Below are 21868 nucleotides of genomic sequence, written 5' to 3' on the forward strand. Positions count from 1 at the left end.
GTGATGTTTTTTTTTTTAAAGGCAGCTAGGGCTTATATATTTCAAGCCCTTTCCTGAAAATCCTCACAACGTAGTGCTACAAAATCATGTGACTTTGTAGCGACACAAAATTGCGATATCGTCGCGAGAAAACATAGTGATATCACACAGAAGAAAGATGTGATACTGCTGTGATTTTCACATGGCAATATCGCGTCGCCCGTGTGCAAGTCGCTTGGATTTAGTAGTATTTGACGCCTCTGATTGGCTGCAGCGGTCACCTAACTTTCAGTGGCATCAGCAGTGGCAACAAGCACTGGGCGGTGGCAGGGAACAGGTAGGTACTGCCCCCTTTCTTCGGGTCCTTTTACATGGGGCGCTCTGTTGGCAGGTCATCCTAGCGATAACATTCCTGTGCTTGTACACATATAGAGCATCACTCAGCGAACGGATGTGGAGCGGGCCGCGGATCGTTCAGGACCACCACCCTCCAGTCATCATAAACAGGTAGTCGGCCATAAGCCTGCTTACACGGCCGTTCCAGTGTACAGCTTTCTACATGCACTAACTAAACGATGAACAAGAAGCAACGAATTCTCATTGGTCATTCAGTCGGGGCGTGCCTTTACACTGACTGTAATCATTCATATTCTCATTGGATACAGGAATCTAAATGATTTATCGCACCGTGTAAAAGGGCCCTTATTTTAGCCCAGTGGGTACTAGGAGATTTGTGTTGCCCAGTAAGTAAACAACCCCTTTCATGGGTCCCACTTATGTCAGTTTCAAATTCAGGCAGAACTCAGACGCTAAAATCAAGCGGGGGAATAAACCTATAGAATGAATTCTATTCCCTCTCTGATAGGTCAGAGTTAATCACATGATCAGCACTGGCCAATCAACTAGCAGTGCACAGTGTACATTACGCTAGAAAATTGCTGCAGCCATCTTGAACAGCCAAAAATGGCGCCCAAAACTGGTGGATCGGAGACAATAGGTAGGTAATAGGGTGGCTTTAATATAACTGGCTGTACGCCCAAGAAAACATGTTATAACAGAATGCTGGGAGTTACCGTAAGGAAATTCCTCATAAATTATCTCTTCCTTTGTTTATAAAATGTCTACCACAAGACGGTCCTTGTTGCCCCTAGCAACCAATCACAGCGCGGCTTTCATTTCTGAAACTGCTGAGGTAAAATGAAAGCTGTGCTGTGATTGGTTGCTAGGGGCAACAAGGACATCTTACTGTTAGGCAGTGTTGTGATCGGAGGCCCTGCAAGTACGAAGGAATAGAACAACATAGCGGGACGTGTCAGTGTGAACAGAGCGCTGGGCTCTTAGTCAGCGACTATATACACACGACACGCTGAGAGGCAGCAGCAGCAGCAGCCATGTCATCTCCTCACACTCATCCCCTCTGGCAGCTCCCGCTCAATCCTGCATCATGTGACTGCTCTGAGGGCGGGAAAGGGGGGACAGCTAGTAGTGACGGGTCCTTCACAAACAAGCCGGCTCCATCTCAGAGAGCCGGAAACTCCAGGCTGTAACCCTCTCACTGCTGGGAAGATGACCTGCGCTCCTCACACAGAGGCGACGTAACACATATAGCCCTCCGGGGGGCATTACGCACCGAGGGATTATCAACAGACCACCGTGTGGGGAAGCGCAGTCCGTGGAAAGCGGCGCCATTGTTTATTACTTTCACTCCAAGTCAGAGTGACGCAAAAGAGGATAAAAAAAACCTGCGAAGCGCCTGGAGCGAGCGCAGAGATTCCAGGGAAAGTCCTGCGTATTTACATAAGTGGGCGAGAATCCCGGGCCGATATCGCACTCGTGCGCATGAGATTTTACTTCCGATTGCAATGAGTTTTGCGAAAAAACGCATCGCTGAAATGTGAAAATTAAACGTTTCAATAGGCAAGTTTTTCAAAAATCGCATCTGCATCAAGTGCGTTTTTTTTTTTTGCTCCCATTAAAAAATAATGGTGATATAATCCAGAACAAAAGAAGTTCTCTATCCGACTCTCAGAGGGAAAATCGCCATGGCGTCTTCCTTATACGAGTTCCGTCCGTATCGCTACCAAGAAATTGCTGAATCACAAAGGGTTGTCTCAAGTGAAGCTGCTGATCAATGGGGTCTTACCGCCCTAACCCCCACTGATCTCAGGGGTCCCCCTCTGCCTATCACTGCGGGGGGCGCTTCCCCCTCCACAGTGACATCACAATGCGCGGTCTGCCTTACTTTCATTTCAGTGGGACTGATAGAACTACCCAAGTACTTGCCGCTTTAGGCCCAATGTCCACGGGCGGATCTGATTTGCGGAATACGCCAATCACGCCACACATAGGGATACATGGGCGTCCGCAGGTGAAATAAACCATGTGGATTTGATTTGCAGACCTTTTGGTCTGGGGGAAAAAAAAGCACACCATGCCCCATTTCAATGCGAATCCCGCACGGACGGCTGCCACTGAAGTCAATGGAAGCAGTCCGATCCACAGCGCGTCCACAAGTCAATTGCGGACGGCCACGGATTCCGCGGGAAAGCGGGAGTTTAAAAAAAGAAAAACCAACTCCACTGCGCATGTGTGGTGGTGCGCGGCCGGCGCTTCTGCACACGTCTGCAGGGAAGAAAAGAGAAGACCCGGACAGGTGAGTAGACGTCCCGCTGTGTCCTTGGCCACGGGCAGGGTTGGATTCTGCTGCGGGCAGTCCTTGCTGCTTTGGTCGCTTACTCAATGCAAAAACAGCAAGTCCCAAATTCAATACATAATGCCAGCTCCTGGTTAGACACCTCAGAGTCCTGGCAACACATGTGGCCATTATATGACAACAGGAAATCCTTCAACACTCTCAAATCTAAACGCAACACCCAATAGATCCAGATCCGAAGTTTAGGGCGCTTCATACCTCAAACGTGACAAGCGATGAGAAAAAACTCTGCTCACGTCCATGACTCTGCACACAAAGTTCAGCAGACCCAGCAGAGTCTGCATCTGCATCATAGATATGTTAGCCATCTCGACCCCTTAGGGCGCCCACCCACTGGCGATTTTTTTTTCTTTGCGTTTTGCGTTTTTTCTCAAGAGCAATTAGAATTGAATGTACTCCTGTCCACTGGCGTTTTTTTTTGCGTTGCGTTGCGTTTTTTAACATAGGAACTGTCAGTTGCATATGTGTCCTTATTTTTCTCCTAATGCACCCATGAAAGTCAATGGAAATTAATGGAAAAGCCGCGAAAACGCGGGAAAACGCTGCGTTCTTCACGCACGAAAATCGCAAACGCCAGTGGGTGGGCGCCCTTAGAAGGAAAGAGTGGCAACCGGGCCTTCTGTACTCTAACAACAACGGGGCTCCAAAATGATTCAGAAAGAACTGAAATGTATCCAACATGGACTGACATTATCAGAATCTCCAGGGGCCACAAAAAGGAAACCAGATAATCTATACGTTATCTCATGCCAGCTTCACATTGTGTCAACCACTCCAGAAATGTGGCAAACATCTAGAAGTAGTGACATGATATGGAACAGCCTATAGGGAGGCAGGCATCATAGTAGTAGCTGACCTCGACATAGCAAGCCAGCAGATGGTAACAGTCTTGGTGCTCTGGCAATAATCTAAAGGCAGACTCAATGCGATGCCCAACTTCACCAGGAAGCCCCATGGCCTGCCTCTCAAACCAAAGCTAATGCCCTGTCGAAGGAAACACAGGACTCTGGGGAGTTCTCCTCTGCAATCTCATCATTGACAGATCCCATTAGGGTGGGACAGGTGATGGATCAAGCAAACCTTGACAGGCTCTTTCCTTAAGAAAGACCCAAAGGGAAAGTACACGCAGATTGGGAAACAAAAGGGCCAACCATCCTACTCACCCTCCTCCAGATGCTCTTTGGCTGACTGAAGGTCCACTGCAAAATAGGACTCCTGGGTAGAATGAAAAGGGATCAAGAAACCACAGTAAAGCCATAGTGGAGGTAGCCGGCAGCTTCCTTATTGGGGTAACTGTCCAGCAACAGCCCCTCCCCCAAAAAATTGTCACCATGGGGAGTCCACTGCCACTGCTGTCACAGCAGTGGCAGAGGATCGTGATCATCTCCCATTGATTTCAATGGGCCGGCGCTTCTGCCGCCAGCCACATTGAAAACAAAGGGCGAGATCGCAAAAACAACGGACATGCTGCGATTTCGTTTCAACGCATTAAAACATCGCACATGTGAATGGAGCCATTGGCTTCATAATCTTGCAGCCTCGCAGTGCTGGGAAACCGTGCGATTTCATCACCAGTGTGAAGGCGCCCTAAGAGTTGTAGATCACATCCATATACATGAACTCCTAGGGACAGTCAGCTAGCTTGTGCTCCTTGTTCACCATGTGTCGATCTATAAAGATATCAATATACTGGATGTCCCAAATGTATTGCCACCTTTAGCCATCTAGATGAGAACCCAAGGGGCTAACACCACCCAACGTGTATCCTGATGTATCCCTGCTAAAACGGACATAAGCTTCTCACTACCCTGCACCGATGGGAATGCCAAAGAAGGGGTGGACAACTGCTGCAAAAGTTCCCTAAGGGCCAGAACCAGACCCTTCCCTGCACCCCATGCCCTTAGACAGGAGTGCTCCCCAGAAACCATGGGCATTGGAGTGGGAATGACTGGATCACAACATATTAATGGCCGGTAAAAATGAATTGCCACCTTTGGGTCAGCCAGGCAGCAACCCGACAAACATTTAACTTTCTTGCCCTGTGGTTCCAGTCCGCCGGCGGTGGCTACTGCTGCTATCAGAGTATGACCCCTGACCTCTCCCCAGGCCTCTGCGTTCCTGCACTCAGGTGCCAGCCTGTATGCCGCACAAACGCCAAGCAAAGAGGTCAGGGGTCACACGCTGAGCACAGCAACATCGCCCCCGGCTGGAACAGAATTGTGGAGCAAGTGAATTAAATGCTTGTTGGGTTACTAACGGTGGTCACTATTACTATTGGAGCCTCTGTTACTATTAGAGACACTAACTACTGGGGCTACTGTTGGGGACACTATTACTATTGGGTCCACTAACAAGGGCACTATTACTACTAGGGCCACTATTGGCAACACTACTGGGGCTATTGTGGGGGAAACGATTACTACTAGGGCCACTATGGGGGGGGGGGTCACAAATACTACTGAGGCCATTAAGGGGGTCACCATTGGAGCCACTATTACTATTAGGGCTGCTATGGGGTCACAATTACTAGTGTGGCCACTATGGGGGTCAGAATTACTACAGGGGCCACTATAACTACAGTGACCATTAATGGATCACTATTTTTGTTGGGGCTACTTACAATTGGGGGGACTATTACGCTGTTGCTTCAGACAACTCTTAATGGTTCAAATACGTGTTGGGTATCTTGGCGCTCTCAATGCCTATAAAATGAGTCTGCAAGAAATCCCAAAAATGCAGCATGCTCCATTTTCCATAGGAGTTGATGGGGGGAGGGGTGCACAAATGTGCGCAGAAAACGCTAGGAGGTGTGTGATACCTTGCCTAATTCCACTGCAAAAAGAACACATCTGGAACTCAAGACTAATTAGCTATTTAAATCAGTTTGTCTATGCTGTGCGCAAAAAGTACAGTAAAATACACCAACGCACCCGCAAATAATCATTCATTCCGCAAAAACGCTGCGCTCATGCGTGCAAATGCGCATAAACGTATGTGAAGTAATTATCCTAATTATCCTCACTGCTGTGTGAGGAGCACAGGTCACTTCTCCTGCAGTGAAAGGGTTACAGCCTGGAGGGGTTTCCTGCTCTCAGACCGCCATCAGCAGGTCCTGGGATTGTCCCCCAGTGCCCAGCATGCAGCAATGGAAGTCCAGAGAGGAGAGCAGAGCAGAGCCGAATGATCCGCGGCACCAAAAAGAGCCAGCGTTCTACTTGCCCCGCCCACTCCGGACTTCCCCGTGACGTCAGGGCACGGCCCCTGGGGCGGCGGGAGGGAGGAGCATGACGTCACCCCGGCACGCCCCCTCCGCTGGTTCGGTCCTGACGTTCATTTCATTCCTGTCCTCATTCCGAGCATTCCTCGCATCGCTAGCGCCGAGTCCCCGCTCCCCTCCGCGCGCCCGGCCCTCCCCGGTGCCCCCCCAGCAGCGGCCGCCGGACAATAGGCAGAGTGGGAGAAGTTGCTGCTGCTCAGCTTTGTGGGGTGTCCTCAGCCGCCCGCCCGCCGCCGGGGTAAGTTCTCTGTGTGGAAGGAGGGGGGTTGTCTACAGGGAGTCTGTCAGCAGAGAGCCGGGAAGAAGGGGGGGAGCCACAGGGAGGTGGGTTCACTGAGACAAGGGGGTTCAGGAGGAGGGAGGCCCAGCCAGGGAGTTTTCAGGGGTCCTCACCAAGGCTTTGTCAAACTCTGCAAGCTCTTGGGGGGTGCACTGACTGTGCTGGGCTCGTCCAGTGCAGTTTTGGGGGTGTAGGCCTAAGAGTTTATGGAATGGGCAATTTTTGGGGTACTTTGGGGTGTCATGACTGAAGAGGGGGAGGTCTTTGCAAGCCCTTGGAGGGTGCAGATTACAGGGTTTGAGGATGTTCCTCTAGCTCCTCCAGATTTTGGGGTGCAGGGCTCATTGGAGGTGCGTAGGACACAACAATAGAGCAGCCACTTGTAACTAGTTGTGAACTGAGCCGTAATGTTGGGGTACCTTCATGGTAGGACAAAAGGATCGGCTTGTGGGGTGCATTTAAAGTGTTCTGACTGTTTGGGGGTGGTCAGATGATATTGGGGTGCAGTGTAACAATGTGACAATGGAGCGTGGAAGTAGTCGTGCTCCCAGTCTCTTGACTCGGCAGATCTGACAGAAAAAAAAATGTGAAGCTGAGAAAAAAAAAAATAGAAATTTTTCACATTTTTCCAGGAGAACTTAGTAAAATGCTTGAGCTGTCTGGGAAAGGGAAACCGCCTCCCCCCTGCATCCCGCAGCAGACAATCCCCCCACTCTTGGCCATGTCCGCTTGCTGCATGGAGAGACATGAAAGTCAAATATTTCTCCCCCCTCCTCCCTTTCTTCCAGGGCTGCTCCTCAACCTCCAAGTTCAAGTGACAAAGTGTCTGGAGTCAGCAGAATCCCGGAGAATAGCGGCGGCGAACGAGCAAATCCAACAGGATTCCTCCCTGCAAACTTCCCTTCTGGTAGGAAAATGCAGCCCCCTCCCCTCCTGTAATCTGTTGCTGCCGCCAGCGCCTGTGTGGTAGAGGTGCAGCGGAGTGCAGGCTGCTGCTGCTGCTGCTGCCTTGGTGATGTGTGTGATCATCTGTCCTTTTATTTGTGAAGTGCAAACATATTCTGCAGTCATGTACCCACTTAAGCACACTCCTACAGAGGGGGGAGAGCGCTGGAGGGATTCGGACCGCAGAGTGCAAGTTGCTGGGAGCAGACGGCTTTATTCTTCCCTCTCAGACTAAAAAGTCAATAGAAGATAATAAAAAAAACCCAAAACAAATAAAATAAGAAAGCAAGAAAAAAAGTTACAATTTTTAAACTGCATTTTGATCGCCCCTCCGAGAGAAAGTATTCCCACCCAGCACACGCTCTGTGCATGTAACACCCGGTGTGCGTCCTCATACAGGCTGGGGGGGTTGTTTGTTTGTTTTTGCTTTTTAATGTAAACATAAGTAGTTAGTTTGTTCCCAGATGATTTCTATATAACGGACCCCTTATAATGAGGCTGTGAGCCCTCAGTAGAGTCGGACTGGATTCACACGGGCAAGATTTTTGTGAAAAACTGACTGTTTTTATTTGTTTTTAATGGGATTTTGAATTAAAAAAATGGTGGGATCGGCATTAAGCTTTCAAGCACATAAACATAAAATAACAGAAGGTCCTGTTCTTTCTGATCTCCATAGTACAATGCATTGAAAACAAGTTGCATGTGCAATGTTTTTTGTTTTTTTTAAAAATTTTTTTTTTTAAAGCTTCCATAGAAAATAGGTGAAGTCAAACCAAAATACGACATGCTACAATATATATATTTTTTCTTCAAATGTGGGCTGTCAGTCCGTGTGAATGAACCCATTTAAATGAATGGGCTTTTTTTTTTCTTCTGTTTTTGAATTCTGTCCATCTCGTACTCAAGCAGGAGTCCCGTGTGAAGTTTGCCCGTGCCAACACAACCTTGGGCTGCCTTCAGATGAGCGCAGCGTAGCTCCATATTTGGCCCGTGTTGTGTGGACTGTAATACAGAGCTGATGTACATCTATAGATCTCGTCACATGGCTGTGTTTTACTGCAGTTTATAAAAAAAAAAAAACATAGTATGACCTATTTTTTTCTTCTTCCTGGTATCGCTGTTCTTTTTCAACTGGGAAATAAGGGTCAGTATATATTCATTGGAAAATAGAATATATGGCGGCAGAAACCGATTAAACACCGATGACCTTCGGTTACAATGTCATCTGTGACATCCATAGAACGGATCCGTATTACGGACGTGTTACAGTGTGCTCGCCTGATACCGGCCATACAGTTGTGTGTGTGTGTGTGTATATGTATATTTTTCTTCTTGTTTCCCATAAGAGGACGGTAACATCTGTTTAAATGTTTTTTTTCTTGTTTAGATGCAGCAAAGTTTAACTTGACTTTTCGCGCGTTCTAACATTCTGTTTCGCAGTTTCTTTACCTTTTCGATTCCCTTTTAATGGCTTTTGTTGCGTTAAGAGAAAAGAACAGCGTTTGAATATCTTAAGACTACTTGTTGCAGAAAGAAATCAGTCATTTTAAACGTTGCTGCATCTGTGTGTATGTATATTATACTTTGTGCACTCCATCACTTCTGTAGATACAAAGTATCAACCGAGCTGTTCAGGTTCTGCAGTATCAAATGTTGCATTAAAACTTGGCATCTTGATGGCAGACATCCCCCACTAGTATTTACTCCATAGGCCACAATGGATTCTTTTTGATTTTTTTATATACGGTATATATATATATATTCTCAAAAGCATATCTTCTATGCTACACAATAGCAGTAGGCTATCATACTGTTTTTATGTTTTGCTATCAGACTGTTTTTATGTTTTCTTTACACTTTTTTTTATAACTCTCTCTCTCTGTTTTATGTCTTTTTGAGAACTCTAAGTACCGTACATGTAATGTCTTGGCGTAGCTTGTTTTTACTGTATTCTCCTTCTGCTACATTATTAGGAAAGGGTTAAATACCTTTCCACTTGGTTCTGAGAGTCCTGTGATATGACAAGAGGGTAATGTAGTCTGCGGATCAGGGACACGTAAAGAGCTCCCGTCTCCTGCAGGTGGGCGCTGACATTCTCAGGGGGCGCAGCTGACTGCTCTCCGCATGTTCCTACTTGTTCAGCGCAGGGCCCATGTAATTTTTAAAATTGAAAAGAGAGGGGCGGCGACTGTAAACTTCCCTCGCTCCTGCTCTGTACCCGGAGCCTTCTGTAGATGTGACACTGGAGCTCCGGCACCGCCTCTGCAGCTCGTATTTACAGGCGCTCTGTATTTTTGCTTGTCGAGGGTTTATTATTGTAGAATGGCTGTACATGTGTCTAATCTCCTGGATACCATTAATTACAGCTGCGTGGAATGTATTCGGGGATGGAGAACTTCTATTTTGATGTGTCTGCTCCTTGTTTCCCGCGAGAGACTGGAAGCTATTTTAATGATGAAATAATGTACTGCAAATCCCATAAGCACAGAGCCCAGGGGCCGGCAAACCTCCGCAGAAACCTCTTACCGAACTTATCGCCTCTCCAGCAAGACCTTTTGTTTTTCATCACTTTTTGTATGTTATGGCTATTTGGTGATTGTGCAGACTGACCTGTAGGTTTGATAAATGCTACTTAGTTGTTTAGCCATTTTATTGTATACTTTCTTCCTTTTGCCTTTTATCCTCTTTAGGTTGGATTTGATGACTCGTTGTTTCTATTTTTTTTTTTGTTTTTGTTTTTTGTTTTTCCATCTCATTTACATATTTGTTCTTTGCAATTATTTTCCATCTTAGACCTGCATATTTTATAGTAAATTCCTAATTATAATAGCAGCTTGTTTAACCCCCTCTTGTAATTGCAATATGCCATTTTACTGACCCCACTAAGGAGCTTTAAACCTGCATATACATCTTTTTAAGATGCCAGCCAGGCTCCTGCTCTAACCGACAGGAATGGACAAACTCAGATCCTGGCAGATGAACCCCTTACATGCCACAATGAATAGCAACTGCAGCATGTAAGCAAATGATAGGGGGGGGAGGCTCCTCCTGTCACCCATTGGCACCCAGCAATGTGATTGCAATGTACCCTTGGGTTCCCATGGCAGCCAGAGGCCTGGCAAAGGCCTCCATGTCTGCCATGGCACTTGGGTCTTTTAAGCCCCGCCTCTCAGAGTCCAATAGACTGCTGTTATAGGCTTAGTAGAATGACAAAGTAAGTAATGCAATGTACTATTCTAGTGATCGAAAGATCACATCTTCAAGTCCCTGTCAGGGACTAAAGTTCAATACAGCTAAAGTAGAGAAAAAAATCCAGTAAAAAAAAAAACTTGCCTTTTTTTCTCTTTTTTTTTTTTTGCCCACAACTGTTTTTGAAATGGGTAAAAACACATAATGGGTATTCAGTGTTTGTGATGTAGAAGACAACGAGAATGTTATTTATCTTGCATGGTAAATGCAACAAAAGTAATGAAAACAAAAGTAATGCCAGAATTGCTATTTTTTTTTTCTTTTGTTCAGCTCACAAAAACTGTAATAAAAGGCAATCCAAAAGTCCCAATACAACGAAATGTTACCACTAAAATACAAAAATACCTTGGCTCTTAGAATGAGGCGATGCAGATTCAATTGTTTTTTCTTTTAAAATGTTTTTTATTATAAAAGGTAGTATAAAAGCAAAATAATTGCGCTGATCAGACGGTTATCAGGGGGCTATTACTGAATGGTGAACGCTGTGAAAACAAAACCCCCAAACAATTGTGGAATGTCTGCGCCCCCCCATTATCTTCCACACCCCCCCTCACAATAGAAGTTCTACAACACACACGTACCCCAGACTGCTGCGTTAAAATATACAACTTGCCCCACAAAACACGAGCCCTCATGCAGCTGCCAACAATCTCTGGCTCTTGCAGTGTGACTGTGAAAATTGCTTAAACCTTTAGGCACAAAATAGGCCGTCATGAAGGGGTTAAGGTTAATTTATTAATGAGTGACATTGCCTTGCCACTTCATGTACTCTGGAAACGGTCTCGCTCCATGCTACTTAACCCCTTCAGGACCGCCTACTGTAAATCTCCATCCAGACTCCTCTGAGTTTGCAGACTTGATGTAGATTTACTTCCATTCTTCTGCTGCTCATTGAGGCTCCCACAGCGATCCCAACACCAGATTTCGATCTTACCAACAACCTCTGGCCTTGTGCCACATCAGGACCGCATCGGTTCGGGTCCGAATCCTGTAATCGCCACGGCAACCAATCTTGGCACGCATGGGGAAAATGGCTTGTTGCAAAAAAACTACTGGGTTCTGTTTTTTAAAAAAAAATAAATTAAATCCCCCACTCCTCTGTGCGGTCGGTGCGAGTGGAGGAGGCAGAGATGCTTATACACGGCATACACATACATCGGAGTGAAATTAATTCGTTTTTAACCCTTGCCTGCCTGCAAATTAATGGGCTAATGGCACAGTACCATCGGTTGCTTCATGAGGTCTTGACGGATCAACCCTTTACTGTGAAAGCGATGGAAAATATAACTTCCTCATCTGCAAACCTGCTGGAAAGTAGTGAGAAACTGAAACGTCTGCGTTGTGGTTGTAGCGCTATATTGTGCATCAGACAAGTGGACAGTCGAATGGGGGGTTCGTTTTGGGTTCAATATTACAGATTGAGCCAAGACACTAAAAATAATGGGAAAAAGTGCACCCCCCCCCCCTCCTGTTTCTGCCTACTTATCACTATGTAAGACCTACCAAACAGCAAGATGACCACCCCAATTTGTAAGAAGCTCTGTTTCACAAGAACCCCCCCCCCCCCCCCCCCAAAAAAAAAATGATTTGGGTACACCACGAAACAAAATGTAAGAATTCCCTTTAAAATTCAGCATTCCGGTATGTAAATGTTTCCTGGCCATGACAGTGTTAATTTGCTTGCCTTTTCTCCTGGCACATGGGCATGGTACCGGTATTTATGGAATGTGGCAGCGTGGACTTGGCCAAATGCATGTTTAAAAATAAATGAAATGTTTTGTCTTGCCCTTCACCTGGTGGATCCTTCGCTGATTGCATCCATTGACCAGCAGACAGTGTCTGAGAGCCTGGAGCGAGCTTGCTGCGCAGGGGGTTTATTCACATGAGGACGGCACCAAAACCGTATTGTAAAAACTGCAGCGTGAGCAATACCGCATTCAAACCCCCGGTGTGAAGACGCCCCGGCAGTGGCAGCCGCTCCAATGTGCCCGGCTGTCCTGTCGCTGCATTAGAATGACATCAGAGTATTAAAGGCTCATTCGCACGGCGGTGATTGAATCCGTGTTTTGCTCATATTTTTTACGGACAGCATGGAGCCCATTGGTGGACTCTGACGTGCGCTTCAATTACACGTGAAATCTCTTATTTTGGTCCATATTATGGACAAAAAACACCCATTCAAATTTTTTAAAAAAAACCTCAGTGAAGACACATCTTGCAGGCATACACGCTGTTTGTATGTATGTATATTAATTTTAAATTTTTTTTTTTATTTTTTTTTTTATTTTTTTTAAATCGGTCCTTTTTTTGCTCATGAAAAACAGTAAATGTGTTCAAAAACAAAAAGCCTATGCCTGCAGTGAAGCTGTATACCCGTGTGATTGGAGTAATCGGCCAGTGTACGATGGTCTTCAGTATCCCCGTTTCTTGGTTGTCCGTACATATGAAGTCTCTGCTCTACGGCCGCTGTCAGACTGTCAGCTCTGTGCTTTGTGGACTGTAATACGGAGCCAATGTAAATATGTATCTATCTACAGACATGTGACTATTCTTATACATTTTTGGTCGGCATGACCTGTTTTTCCCGTCTTTGCCACCATATTGCTATTCTTGTCTATTGGGTAAATAAGGATCAGTCCTGTCCTGTTGAAAATGAACTATACGGAGGCAAATAGTGCGGGAACACTAACATCTATAACATTCCGTAATACGCCTATATGAAACCGGCCTTAGATAAAGTCAAACTCGGAACAGAAAAAAATCCCCTCGTCGTCTAGATTTGCGTATCCGATGACGAGTAATGTAAAGCTCATTAGCACCAAATGTTCGGCCTCCTGTTGCTTCCATGTAACAGTCAGTTTATGGATATCGATGCAAGATCATTTTTCCCTAAACCCTCTTGCATGTTTTCCTCCAGACTGCTAAAAGTCCGGTTGACGGCCGCGTTCGTGCTTTGGCTGGATTTCAGGCCTTTTCAACTAAATTGGGAAAGCTCTTGGTTATTAATGATTCAGACTCTAATTGCTGAAATAATGCTGTCATTTCCGTGTTGTCAGTTCCAAGCCTGTGTGGCACAAGGCATTGTAATTAATGTGGAGATGTCTAATGTGTAACATTGTTGCTTGTTCTCGCTGTATACTTTGTTGCGGTGACGCAGGGCAGGCTTAGAATGACTTGATTTGTGCTGGCACTTGGAGGCTGCAGGAATAAAAAAGGCCAGGTGTTGTGAAGCATGCACACCCCCCAGGCGGGCGCGCTCATTGTGTAGCGCCAAACTCTGGCAGGACAGCTAAAACCTAGGAACCCTTTCATGACTGGGCACTGTGCATTACCCACAATGCAGGGCACATCATTAGCTGGCTGTTTGATCACAATGGCAACAAGGTATTTCCCGTTGTTGTAAAGGGTGTAGCCAAAAAAGCCGGATCCAGCGCTATATCTCAGTACTGGTGTCCTATATGGAAAAAACAGTAGTGTACTTAAATAGGAAGGCATGGATGTGCTATGGGATGGGAATGGCGCGCAGCCTAATTTTGTGCTGTGGCCCCTGTAAGAGAGTAGAACCCAATTCCATCATTGAAGAGTAGCATGTGGGAAGCAGAAATTGGTTTTCCACATCTTAGTCCTGCGGGACTGCTGCTACGACTGAAGTAAGGACTAGAAGTGGTCGCCTTCTGCTATCATTGAGACCGATCATGCAGGAAGTTCTCCACTGTCTGCAGGAGGTTCAGGTACCGAGCATCTGCGGAATGACCACCGGGCCAACGAGGCGATCTCGACAGATTCCAACCCACACATTCACCCTGGACTTTGCAATGTCTTCCGATTGGTCATGCTCTTACTCGTGATTTGCCTTGCATCCGCACTGAATCGACACTTTGCAGCGCCGCAATGATGGCGTCAGCCCTGGACTGCCCTGTCAAATGGATCCACGCTTGTATCGTAGGAGGAGGACGGCTCCAAGTAAATTTTCCTAATTTAGTCACAGCGGCGGCCCCACGGGATTGGAGAGGCGCAGAAAGCGGATTTATGCTTCTCACTTGCTATCCTTCAACTTTATAATTCGGTTTTGCTCTCTTGCAGGGGCCACAGCACAAGAGGGGCATCCTCTGCATGTCACATATAGCAGATTTGCTGTAAGGGTGTTGGCTGCGGCTGACCCTGCCCTCCACGGGTACTCGGGTGGGTTCGGACGATATAGGGGGTGTCATATCAGTTTGCTCCCTCGATGGTGCATTTGGCTTCCATCAAAGGGAGCAAGGCCATTAACTCTTCATGGCCAACCTAGAACCGGGGTCAACAGGTGCGCCTTATCTCTATATTGGCTCCATTGCAGTGGCACCAAGGGATATTTTCGTAGCCAGACATGTTGATACTCATACATGTTCGTTAACAGTAAACAAGGTTGTGTCCCAATATTTAAACAAAGCCCTTTTTTAGGGCTATGATCCAGCAACAGACGACTCGGTGGTGACCACTCAAATACCCTGATGAAGGATAGCGCAGGGCATTGTCTGCTAGTAGCCCATAGGGACCAGCTGCACCGAAGATTACTATAACTTCCATCTCACTTTAGGAGCCCACCAACCTCTGCCCACGCCAGGAACCTAATCAGTTGCGTAGGTCTCATCTGCCGCACCCCAAGAAACCCCTAGCAAACCACTCTTAAGGTTGTATGAAGCCCATCAAATAATTCCCTAATGTAATGTGACTTATTTGCTTCATATACAAGAGCGATCCAAAACTACTGCAGTAATTCAGTTCTGTCAGCAGACAATACTGTCATAAATTATAACCTGTTGTCATGGACAAACAAAGATGGCGGCATCACTTGTCTGACGACCTGATAACCAAGATGCAATTAGCGTTCATCATTAGTCTAAGCCACTCCACCTGCTTTGATTACGCAGTGCTGCCCCCATGATCAGTGCTTGCCAGTGAGGACAGCATGTAGTGTCTAAAGTCCCATTCAGACAACTATTATCGCTCAAAAGCCATCTTTTGAGCGATAACCGTTCGTGCACCGCTCGTTCACGCCAGCTAGCAATGAGCCTCATCAGTTCTGCATGTTGATTTCTCAGCGGGCGGTGCTGATAGTATTCTTTCAGCTGGTAGCGCCGAGAACAATGCAGCTGTTGCATATACAAAACAGCTGCATTGTTCTCCGAGCTATCGCAGCAGTATCCCGCTCCGCCTGCATAACTCTTAAGTAGCTAATTAGCTACTTAAAGTTATGCAAAGATGATCACTCACAACTGTCACTCAAACTGTCGTTTGAGCAATCATCGCTCCGTGTAAATGGGCCTTTAAACTAGTATGCCTCAGATAGTCAGCGAAGCAGTCCGGACATCTGTGTTTCTCCATCTTTGTTTTTTAAACTCCTTTTGCAGATAATGATGGAAATCCCAGTGACTACATTCTAGCTTTTTTTCAGTAATGTCCTATTCAAAAAGTTCCTCCAAACTTTTTTAAAGTTTCCCGTTGGATCTCCATGTGAAGATGTTCCTCTTCTGTCTGCTTTCCCTGCAGATTAAAGGGCTGATACATCTCAGCAGCCGATAACAGAGGGGTTTCTTCTGGCCTCTTGTTAACATTGTGACTCAAACGTTCTGTCTTGAAAGACAATTGCAGTAATTGTGTGCTGTAGTTTGGATGTTCTGCTGTCGCCTGGCAAACTTTTCTCAAAGGCTTGGTGTAACCCATTCGTGGCCCCCGGTGGCCAGAAGCCAGCTGGCAACCCCTATTTAAAGAGGGGAAGACATATTTTCATGCCAGTAGAGCAGACATAGGTGGGTTGGATGCTGTCAGCAGAGACTTCAGCTACTGTAGGGCGCTAGTGCTGAGGGCTGCAGTTACCTCTGCCCTGCAATGAGTTAAATCTGCCATAGCGGACGACTCAATTCTGAAGCGGACATCTGGCTGCTCTTTCTTCACCTGTAAAAGAAAAGAAAATGCAAATACAAGAGGCTTTCCATCGCCCCAGTGCTCCGAAAAAATGCTGCTGACAGTTTGTCTAACAGGGTCTCTGGGTCGCCGGCGACATTCCCTATTGTTGGGCTTCGGGGGCCGTGTCACCATATGCTCCCTATATGCGGCTGATAAGTTATCGGATAATTATCAGCTTACCGATGGGCTGGATTGTCACCAGCTGCAGAGTTCAGCGGCCGTTGCCTCTTGTTCAAGTATGCTTAGAAAATCCACGGCTTGGGCAGATTTTACATTGGAATTCCAGCTATTTCTTTACTATTTCATTGTCATAGATGACGCCTCGGGGACCCCGGAGAAGAGAATAAACCCCTATCAGGGAAAAAAAGTTCATTCTTGCAGTGTAAGTTTGTGCTGGACTTGGATGTACTCTGACAAATGTTACCGGTAATGTAAAGTATGTGGCTGTTGGTTCCGCCTCTTGTAAATAGTCCTGCTGTACTGATATATGGGGCTTCGTTCACCTATAGGGGTTGTCCGAATGTGGACACAACCAGCTTCCCATGCTCTAACGGAACACTTGTCTCTCCCACTGTGTCCTCCCGGCGGGGCTCGGCCCTCTGGCCCCCGGCGGGGCTCGGCCCTCTGGCCCCCGGCCAACCTAAAAAGCATCATGAGCTTGGGCACTTACCGTTCCGTTTAAACCGGATCATTCAGTGTTACACAGGGTGGCTGAGGACTCTTGCCGTCTAAATGGGCTGCCTGAGGGCGAACTAGCCGGTGATTTCACCAACCCGTTTTGTTGGGCAAACGAGAATCGTGAGATTCTTGGCCCGTGCAGAAAGGCCCTAAAGGAATCTCTTATGTGCTGTATGTATGTCTGTTCGGTCCGTCATGGCAGCCGAACAATAAAAATATATGAAGTGCAAGATCTGGCGAATGACTGATGGGGACCCTGCCCGATGGACCCATTGAGGGCTCGCTCACACCGGTATGGTTTTCGTCTGTTTTGTTTGCAGCAAATACACAGATCCAAGTGTCTTCGCTGCATTTTTACGCATGTCGTAAGGAGACCGTGGATTTTTTTTTATTTTTTTCTTTTCCGCTTGCATGAAGGAAACACAGTGAATACAGATGGAACGTGCGTGTGCAAGAAAAAAATTGTGCACACCAAAAATATACAAAATATGTAGTGAAAACTGCGTTTTTTGTTTTTTTTTAATTTATGTATTTTTTTTTTTAAATTTATTTATTTATTTTTTCACGCACTGAAATTGCATCCACCCGCGTGAATGAGCCCTTACTGTGATGGGGTGCGTTGGGTTCCAGTAGGACGCCCGTCATTCTCCTGCATGCTGGGTTTTGTATTGGATCTGTGCTGGAGTCTTAGGGCCTCAGGGCTCATTCACATGGGTGTATTCAGTCTGTCCCTGAAATACGCACTCTCTTCACGGGTTGGAATGCTGCGTATTCCCTACTCCTTGCGAGGTTTTTTTTTTTTTTTTTTCTTAGCACGTGCTTAATTTTTTTTGGCCTGCGCAAATAAAAGCAAGAAGGCCAATTGGTTTCATGCAGAGATATGCAGTATGTATTTATCATGCGTATTCGCTGCCTATTTATGCAGTCCCATTGATTTCTGTAATATGGACCAAAATAGTTTTTTTCAGCTCTGACTCCTGCACGGAGCAGGGGGTCACACTATGACTCTGTCCTACTACACCTTATTGGTCTTCACTGTAATTCTGGCTTTCACTCGCTGAACCAGGAGGCTCAGGATGAGCAGCCTGTTCCCCAATAGGAAAGTGCTGCAGTGCATTGAACTGTGAGATGGTAAGTTTAGTATTGCACTTGTGATTAGCATCAGTAGGCAATGTGGCATCGATGGCTGCTATTTCCGCATAATTAGCAGTGGAGGAGAATATTTGCTCTACATTCCGTCTATTGATCTGGTGCATTCCTGTTATTCCCGCTCCTCGGTAGCCGTACGAGCTGCTGTTGACGTCGCTGTAATGCATTTCTGAAATACTTTGGAGTTACAATTTGTCAGTTGCATTAGCTCTTCATCAGATGGAAGCGAAGTGCGGAGGACTAGCCGATCCTGCTGAGTACTCGACGGAAGACCAGAGCGCTGACTACGTTTTTTTGCTTCATTCGATTGTATGTGACACTCGTACAAATAAGAGATCAACTAGTTCTACCTCTGCTCCTTGGCTGCACTAGACCGCTACTTCCAACGAAGCACCGCGGTGATAGAAGTGTCACAGTAGGGGCAGGCGACGCAGGAATCCGGGGATGATGCGGACACCAGGCTTAAAAAACTATAGATAATATGCAGTTATTCAGAAAGGTCCCCACCAGCTGCCTCCTTTCTTGTGGCGCTGCCCCTCTCTAACAGGCACAGTCCTCCACGACTCCCCAGCCCACTCCTCACTCCTTTGGCAGCTCTCTCTTCCGGCAGTGCAGTCTCTCTTAAGGCTCAGTACCTCTGGACTTACTCTCCAGCTTGCAGCTCTCTGTGATCTCAAGCCCTCCAGATCTCCCACCTGACCTCTGCAGCCAATGGGAAGTTGGATACAATGCTCTTCCATAGAGAAACTGCAGTAACTTATGATGGCCAGTATAGGTCAACCTTATACCATCCAACTTGCAAAACTATAGGAACCATAACAGAGCTCATTACAGCACAAAGTCTAACGAGGCTCCCTCCTTACAGAGGCCGGACAAATCTATTTGGAGATTTTTTTCTTTTTTTCTTCTGTAAATCACTTTTGATTCCTTGAAATAAAGCAAAGGGTTTTGGCCGGGAACATAAATATTTATATAGGGATTCATGGCTGAAATGAACAAAACTATAGTAACAGTACTGCAAAATACCCGGAGGGGAGCGCAGGGGAAGGTTTGCGTTCAGTCTAATTACTGCTGCATGCTAGCGATTCGACTAAGATTGGGAAGTCAGTCCTATAGCGGCTATGAACGCGTATCTACAGGAACGTCACTGTGCAATTCAAGTGATTGAAAAAGTATGGAGCGACAAATAAGGAATGACACGCCATGCGCCAAATGAGAAGACGTAGGGGGGTATCGCCATCCGATCAATGGCTTATGCAACCATTTGGACTTTCCTTCCTCAAAGTGGGCTTCTTCTAAGCACATTAGACCAAAAGCACGTGATTTTTTTTTAAAATTTATTTATTTTTTTTTATAAAGTATTGTAAAACCAGAGCCCACCTCACTTCGTTATTAAGACCCCGCACGTTCCATGTTACAAGCTTAAAATTTTGGTTAGCCATTGCTGATTCGATAAAGAATAAGCTGTATTGGGAAGTCAGTCCTAATTGATCTGAAGTGTTAAAAATGTCACTTATCGGACAGCCACTTCATGCTTGGCTTTGCAGGGGACTCAGTAGCTATTCATTGTGTATGGGGGGCTTTAAAGGGAACCCGTCATCCCCTTTTGAGTCCCATAAAGTGTTACAGGGTTCAAAGGTGAGCGAAGGGGGAGTCTAAGTAGCTGAGTCATACTGTCGGGGCGCCCCGTTCCTGTGCTGTATCCCACCACGTTGGGGTGCACACTCTCTCCCATTCACCTCTATTGGGACAGTGAGCTCACAGAGCTGTCTGAAAAATGCCAAACTCTCTACGAGCCCCAACTTTGTGGGGGCAGAGGAGCAGGGCGACCAGTGAGTGTGAAGCTGCTCCTCGGACTCCCCGTTCCCCCAGATTTTGAACCCCACAACATGGTTTATTGGGCCTCGCTATCAGTCTGTCCATGAAATAAAATTTGCTGAGAAATCTTGGAAACTGACTCTCAAAAATCTCACACGGGTTCCCTTTTTTAAGCTATCGATGCGAATTTGCCAGCGTTGCTAATTTTGTTGCACAGTAAATGTGTGCAAAAATTTGAGGTTTCTAATTTTTTTTTCAAAAGGAGTGCTACCTGGCAAAGGGGTGTGTCCTCCAGTGGCCTATCAGACTTACTATAATTTACATCAGAAGCTGGCGTACATTATAGTAGAGCTCTACAGCCGCTCATGGCTGGAGCACAGGCAGACAGATGTGCCTTGTGCATTAAATGGCCTGCGCCTCTTATGCGGATGATATGAAGCCCACCATATGAAACACTGTGGGCAATGTGTGTGCCAGTTATCCAATCCAGTGCCAGTCAGAACTATATGAGTCACATTCTATATGGCCGCAAGTGGGGCTGTAGACAACCCAGCGTCATCTGTCTGAACAGAGAATAAAATATAGTTGTCGTCCACCCACCCCCCACAGTCATGATGGGAACCTTTATCCCCCCCGTCCTCCGCTTCGCCGTCCCCTTACTCTTCTTGTGCGTGGATTGCACAGTTTACCATTTCTGGGCATAGGCTTCTGCGAGTCTCCAGAACTGTGACATCTGCTTTATAGGAATTCCATGTCTCGTTCAGGTCTCTCCTCTCCTGGGGGCATTATTCCATACGGCTGCTGGAGTTGTTCTACCGCCTTCTGACCTTGGACTTGCTTCATTCAGCTTCTCTTGAGAATGCCGTAAAGCTATAGGAGCGTCCGCCAATCTACATGGGCTGCTGGTCTCTATGAACGGAGCGCTGCTCGCACGGAGAACTTATAGGTCTGCAATGAGTGTCACTCCATCCCGCGAGAGGTCGGGGATCACGGACTGACTACAACAGTGGTGGCCGCTGTCCATACACGGTCATTAGGTCGCCCTCAGACATCCTTTTCTTTTTCTTCCAAAATGAATAACCCCAATTTTGATAAGCCTCTGGGTATTGTAGGCCGCCCATTCCATTTATTACCTTGGTTGCCCATTTTTGAACCCGCTCGAGCTCTGATATGTCCTTCTTGAGTACCAGTGCCCAAAACTGTCCACAATATTCCATGTGTGGTCTGACCAGTTAAAAAAAAAAAAAATAAACTGGGTGCATGGAGCAGCAATCGAATGATCAAATATAAAAAAGGTGTGTGCCCGTGCCCACCATTGGCAAGTCAATCTACTGTATGCCTCTGGCATTTGGCCTTCTAGGATCTTGGGATATGGTAGCCCAATAGGAGAGCTCCTTAAGACCATGGACAAGTTGCAACTGAGTTTTTTTTGGGTGTGAAAAAGATAAAAATAAACATTCCATTTTTGATTCCCTCCACTGACCCCATTCACTATAGTGAAAAGGATGTGAAAAAAAACTGGTATGGAGGCGCAACCCACTAAGGTACCAGAAGATGATCAAAGTCCAATATGTGATGGTGAAAGCACTTTTTTTAAATTTTTCACAAATTAAAAACCAGCAATAGAATACGCGTTTCGGGGATGAACCCCTTCGTCAGTTCGGCTGGATAGGACAACAGGATGCCTGGGGGTGACACAATTCCAAAGGTGTATTGGATGTGTCGGAGGTCCTGTGTGCAGGAGGACAGGGGAGACAGAAGTGCTTTAGCTACAGAACAGGCGTGAATGCGGATGCAGAGTTGTGGCCGCGTGAGCGGGCGTTCAGTAGAATCG

At 46.4% G+C, this 21868-nt stretch overlaps 1 protein-coding gene across 6 annotated transcripts in view; it reads left to right on the top strand.

The window, feature by feature from the left end:
* Window positions 1-6043: 6043 nt before the first annotated feature.
* TEAD1 (TEA domain transcription factor 1) overlaps window positions 6044-21868 on the top strand; it is a 148244-nt gene continuing 132419 nt past the window's right edge. For 4 of the 6 annotated variants that reach the window (XM_066583560.1, XM_066583564.1, XM_066583565.1 and 1 more), the window contains exons 1-2: window positions 6044-6207; window positions 7038-7156. The gene's annotated coding sequence lies outside the window, so the exon portion shown is untranslated. Of the gene's footprint in view, window positions 6208-6277; window positions 6294-6399; window positions 6600-7037; window positions 7157-21868 lie in introns of those variants that run through there. The other 2 variants (XM_066583562.1, XM_066583561.1) reach the window with 2 other exon arrangements.

The sequence above is a fragment of the Eleutherodactylus coqui genome, chromosome 11, assembly GCF_035609145.1.
Source record: "Eleutherodactylus coqui strain aEleCoq1 chromosome 11, aEleCoq1.hap1, whole genome shotgun sequence".
Lineage (NCBI taxonomy): Eukaryota > Metazoa > Chordata > Amphibia > Anura > Eleutherodactylidae > Eleutherodactylus > Eleutherodactylus coqui.